Source organism: Lissotriton vulgaris, unplaced genomic scaffold (genome assembly GCF_964263255.1).
Source record: "Lissotriton vulgaris unplaced genomic scaffold, aLisVul1.2 SCAFFOLD_1017, whole genome shotgun sequence".
In the NCBI taxonomy this organism is placed as follows: domain Eukaryota; kingdom Metazoa; phylum Chordata; class Amphibia; order Caudata; family Salamandridae; genus Lissotriton; species Lissotriton vulgaris.
Genome location: NW_028247882.1, coordinates 343,944 through 349,943, shown reverse-complemented (window position 1 = coordinate 349,943; position 6,000 = coordinate 343,944).

Here is a 6,000-nt window from a genome sequence, read left to right as displayed (position 1 = left end):
AAAATCAGTCCTGTCTTGGTGAATTCCGTAATGGGCAGAAAGCCAGACAATAAGGATGATTTTCCTTACTGGCTTGCCGAGAAATTCGACCAGCTGGAGGCTGTGTTTCCTAATACGACTCCGGGTGAAAAACACCGGATTCTTACGCTTAGTTTACCGAAGGATTTAGCCCCTGAACTTGCTGACTGTGAAACATGGGGTAAGACTTTTGCAGCGGTTTACTCGAGGTGCTTTGGCACACCGACAGTGTCGAACCTGTCTGCGATCCTCAAACGTGTTCAAGATGATCACGGACCTGAGTCGGCGGTTGAGTTGGGTATGCGCCTGAACGGTTCATTTGAGACAGTTTGCGGTATTATCCTTGCCAATGTAAAAGGGGATGCTGTGAACTTTCAAGTGGCAAATGGTCTGGCGTTAATTCCCGATGCCGAGAAACCCCGTCAGCTGGCAAAAATTATTGTGGCAGCTTATAAAACGGTTGGCCGCAATTCTAAGGGCGCAAAGGTTTTTCTTGAAAAAGAAAGGAAGCAGCCCCAGGGACAGTCTTCGGAAACAGGTGGACAGCCCAAGTCCAAAAAACAAAATTGGCCTAAAAAGCAGAATCAGGGTAAGCAACAACAACAACAGACACAGGTTTCGAGTCCGGCGCCTTCACAACCTGCGCAGTCAGAGCGAGTTTATGAATTGCGCGATCGCGCTACGATTAAATCGCCTGATAGATATCAGGCAACTGACCAACGCTCTCCTCGTTCCTTTCAGGACTCATCGGCTCCGTCAACCGGTGGTGGAGGGGGCGGCAGGGGCAGGGGTGGCCAGCAAGGACGTGGCCAGCCCCGCACACGAAGTGAAGGGGATCAGCGGGACGACTCTACGCCAAAGAGACCGCAGTTTGCCAAGAAGAAAGTCGCTGCCTTAACGGCGCATCGATATGCCCCAGATAGTGAGAACGCGGCTTCGGAATCTGACGTGGGCTCTGACCTTGCTGGACAGCGCGGCGGAGATTACCATAGTGAGAGAGGCCCTCCGTCCACTGTTGAAGGTGACAGCGACTGAGACTTTTATTGTGATTGAAACAGCTGATACACATGTTGCTCCCCCTGAAAGACTTTTTGAAATTGTCCTGTTAATTGAAGGTGACATGCAGCGAACTGTAAAAGGGGTATTTTGGGAAAATCTTTCGGATACGTATGATATTTTGCTTTCGGAGGCTGACTGGCCCCCACCTTTTGTTCTCGCAGCTCCGCGAGGGGAGGAGGTAATCCTCCCCAGTTTCGCGCACACTGTGCCAAGAATGGAAGCTCTGCATTTTGCAGAAGAGTGGGCTCTGGCGCTTGCGCCGGCTGTGTACCGGAATCAGTGTGGCTGGGATAAATTGTCCCCGAGCCATGAGATTCCGTTACGGTCACAGCCGCAGCCACAACCCCAATATCCCATACGGCGTGAAGCTAAGGCTTCGGTCGCGGCTATCCTTGAACAATTGGAATATCAAGGTGTAATTGAAACGTGTGTGTCACCGATGAATAATCCCCTTTTTACTGTTAACAAGCCGGACGGATCATATCGTCTGGTTTTGGATTACAGGCATTTGAACTCGCATTGCCGTAACTGTGCAGTACAGAATACTCACGGCTCTGCCCTAGTGAATAGTCTTGAGCGTAAACGGTTCAAAACCACGCTTGACATTTCCAATGGTTTTTATGCACATAGATTAGATGGTCTAAGTTCCCAATGGACCAGTTTTACATGCGGCGGCGTACAAAAAATGTTTAAACGACTCCCAATGGGATATAAAAATAGTCCTGGGGTGTTTTCCGCCCGCATAGTCTCTCTTTTGGAGAGTTTCGATCCAGTTGCATGTTCGTATGTGGATGACATTTATCTCACAGACGACGAACTTTGGGTGCATCTGTGTCGTGTAAACAGCATCATTTGTAACTTTGCAGACATAGGTTACAAGTTTAACTTTGCAAAATCACACATTGCGGAGTACACAGTGTTGTTTCTAGGTTATGAACTTAACCATGAAGGAAAGGGATTGGCTCCTCACTTCCTGGAGAAGTGCGCGCAGTTGCGCTCTCCGACAACGCTGAAAAAATTACAGTCTTTACTGGGTTTTTTAAATTTCGGGAGGACATACATTCCGGAATATGCCCAGCGTATCAAGCCTTTATATGCCTTGGTACAACCATCTTTTTCCAAATCATGCTGGCTGCCTGAGCATTCAGCCATTCTGCAGTCCTTGCAGGCTGATTTGCTCACTTCTGACTACTTACAGACCCGTGATAACCAGACCAACCTGGTGATAAGAATTATCCCTGGGACGGTGGGTTTCACGTACCTGACTTTTAATGAGGGGGATACTGTACCTATTGCTTACAAGTCACACTTGTACACTTCGGCTGAATTGCGATTTTCCACTGTGGAGAAAGTTTTAACGGCTGTGCAGATGGCAATTCTTAAGGAACGTGCCCTGTCGCAGGGAAAGCGCATGTTGGTTGTTACCCCGTGTCCGGCCTTGGAGGCGGTCACGAAAGCCAGTGTACCAAATTCTAAAGCTTTGCACCCTCGGTGGATTCAGTGGGCTACATCCTTGACATCTCAGGATGTCACGTTTATTTTTGACGCCGCTTTACGGTCGCAGGAGTATTTACAGTATGAATTTGTTCATCCTGCTCCTTTAGCAATGCGACCGTTGGAGGATTTCCACTGTATCATTTACACGGATGGTTCGGCGCAGGTTGCGCATGGCTCTAAACATGCCTACGTTTCCGCTTGCGCCATTGTGGTCGGTGCCATGGTGAACGATGAGTTCGAGTCCAGCGTCGTGCACACGCGGACGCTTGGGGACTGCACCGCACAATTAGCTGAGCTGCGTGCTCTAATGCTTGCATTGGAGTACGCTGATCCTTGTGTGACGACTTTAATCGTAAGTGATTCTTACTACTGTGTCCAGTCTTACAATGAGAACTTGTTCTTTTGGATTCAGAATGATTTTCGTGATTCCAAAGGTAGCACAATAAAACATAAAATGATCTGGGTCCGAGTGGCGGAACTTAAAGAGAAACTGCCGCTCGTGTTTGTGATTCATACTCTCGGCCACCAGCGCGTGGGAGTCCACGCTGTTGGCAACTCGCTTGCTGATGAAGCAGCGAAGTCAGCGGTATCAAAATACTTAGTTGCAGCGGTCACGAGGTCCAAAAGCAAAATAGATGATGACATCTTGGCGGCTGTTGCTGCCACAGCGAAGGGAGGTAAATATCCTGCGGGGTTCCCTTCGAAGTACACATACCACTTAAGTCCCGATAAGGTTCCTTATGTGAAAATTCCTGAAGTTGGAGAGCGTTTAGTTCCCAACTCGGATCGCAGAGCTTCTCTGATTACAGCGGCTCATGAAGGTGTGGCGTCTGCGCATGCGGGCGTCTCAGCCACTGTATCTCAGCTACAACAGAGGTTCTGGTGGCGGGGACTGTACAAACAGACGCGCGATTATGTCCTTATGTGTGACATTTGTCAGCAGGTTAAGCCTTCTACTGCTGCGCGTCCGCCTCAGACACAGTTGTGCATCTCTAATAAACCGCTTGGTTGCGTTTATTTGGATCACTGCGGTCCTTTTTCTTCTGATACTGCTTGTAAATACATCTTAGTAGCAGTTGACTCATGCACACGCTTTGTGTGGGTATGGCCGCATCGAAGCGCTGATTCGCGAACTGTCATTAAGGATTTGCGTGTCTTTGTGGGAATCTTTGCTTGTGGTACTTTCCACTCGGACCAGGGTCCGGCTTTCGCCTCTAAGGCGTATAAGGATGCTATGGTTTCGTTGGGAGTACAGGTGAAGTTTTCAAGTCCCTACAGGCCTGAGGGCAATTCTGTAGTAGAGAGAATGAACCGCGACTTAAAGCAATCTTTGACAGCACGTGTTATAGGCACTGGTAGAAACTGGCTGACCCACCTCTATGGCGTGCAGCGTGCGCTTAATAATCTCCCTAGAAGGTCTCTGGGTGGGCGGACCCCATACGAAATGCTCTTTGGTATCAAGATGTACGTCCCTGACCTTGATGGTGCAGACTGCCAGGCCCAGGCCGCGGCCTTTGACGTAGATGAACATTGCAATGTTTTACAGGATCTACAAAAGACCAGAGACAGTCTTGCAAAGGAACACTTGCCCTCCACGTCGGATGATGCGTTGCAGATCCCGGTAGTTGGCTGGCTACCCCAAGTTGGAGAACTGGTTCGAGAGAAGATCGATAACAAGAAAGAGTTTGGTCCCTCATTTAGAACGCCGGTTCGAGTCCTTGGAGTGAAGGGCACAAGAACAGTCATTTTACCACCACTTCCAGGTCGTAAGGAAAACAGATTTATTTCTATTGACAATGTCAAGATACACAGGGTGGCCGATTCTTCATAGTATGACACCGGCTACATCCTGTCCTTCCATGGTGAGGAACTCTGTGCTGGCTATTACATCTGGTGCAGATCAGGAGGTGTCCCTCGAGATGCCTGCTTTATCCAATCCTTTATTAAATACAATTCCTCTTGCCAACATTGATGAGCGGACATATGCAGATCCTGCTGATTTATCTATGTCTGATCTAAATGCTCGTTTGGCCAACCAGTCCAGATTCTCTTTTGACTCTGTTTCGGAACTTTCAAAGAAACCATCGACTATTGCAAAATATGCCACGTTATTTAAAAAACATTTTTTAATTCCCCCTTGGACCTACGTTTGGCTGATACTATTTTCATTTTATCTTTTTATGTCAATTGGTTTTGTGTTTTATTTTTTCCGCTTGATTGATGGCCATTATGTGAAAGAAAGAACAGGAATTCGGTACCTTAATGGAACATTGGCCCCTCTATCCTCCTCACATTCAGCACACAGGCTAAGGAGAGACTTGAAAACAGTACAAATTACTGCTTGGCCTGTCCTTGATGGGATTGTGTGGGATGCAGTTAGGTTTCAGATACATGGCCCCACAGAAGTTATTAATGTTCCTAATGTGCTTAGAGTAAACATGGGAGATGTGATTAAGCAAAATGTTCATTCTGATGACTGGGATCTTCAGGCTGTAGAAGCATTGTTCTCTGATTTGAAATATTATGCGGCCTTTGATGCTGAGGATTTGTACTTAGATTCTGTCAATTATGGTGATTTATTTTGCTATCAACATTATGGGAATCATTTCCTACACAAGACAAGTTCCAGGAGGGTTCCTGCGAATTACACTCAGTGGGAACATTGCCCTGCTCCTTTACAGGGGAGCTCGAGTACATTTCTGGGAAAATACTCTTATTTTACAGACTTTAATCAATCAAATCCTGAGTCGTTTTATTTTAAAGTGAACCAGAAATTCATGCCCAAAGTCAGACTTACTGATACAAAATTGCTGTATTCAAAGTCCTTTCTAGAAAGGTTATCTGTAGATGGCTATGAGTTATGGAAGGATACTATTGACCTTAAATCGGTTTGGGGTACCAAAGATTGGCAGGTACAAGGCACTGAGGCTTTGCATCGTGCATGTCTCATCCCGAATCACATGTTGTTTTTAAATTCAACTATTTCCCAAACAACATGTTTTGGATTGGCTACATCTAAAAAATTAAATACCCCTACTATCCCTGATTTAGAAGAATATTCAGGTTGGAGTAATTTCACTACATTATCCATCAGTGAGATACAAGCACTTTTGCAGAACTCCTCCTTAAATGTTTCCCATTTCGACCCGGAGGGGTGGCTCTTGTGGCAAAGAAGCTCTGATGCTTGCCAACGTCGTTTTTTGGGTTTGTCTGAAGGGTTTACGCACATCAGGCCAGATCCCAGGTTTGAAACAGATCACACTGTTACTACTTATTCAGTAGGAAAATTGTGTCAGAACTGGTTACAACATTCCACTTTGGCTGCAGTTAAACTGCATCTGTCCCAGTTGAATGAAAATATAGACCTAAATGATTTTATAAAAGGCCCAGCTAGGGGTAGATCTAAACGCTTTCTTTATGCTATAT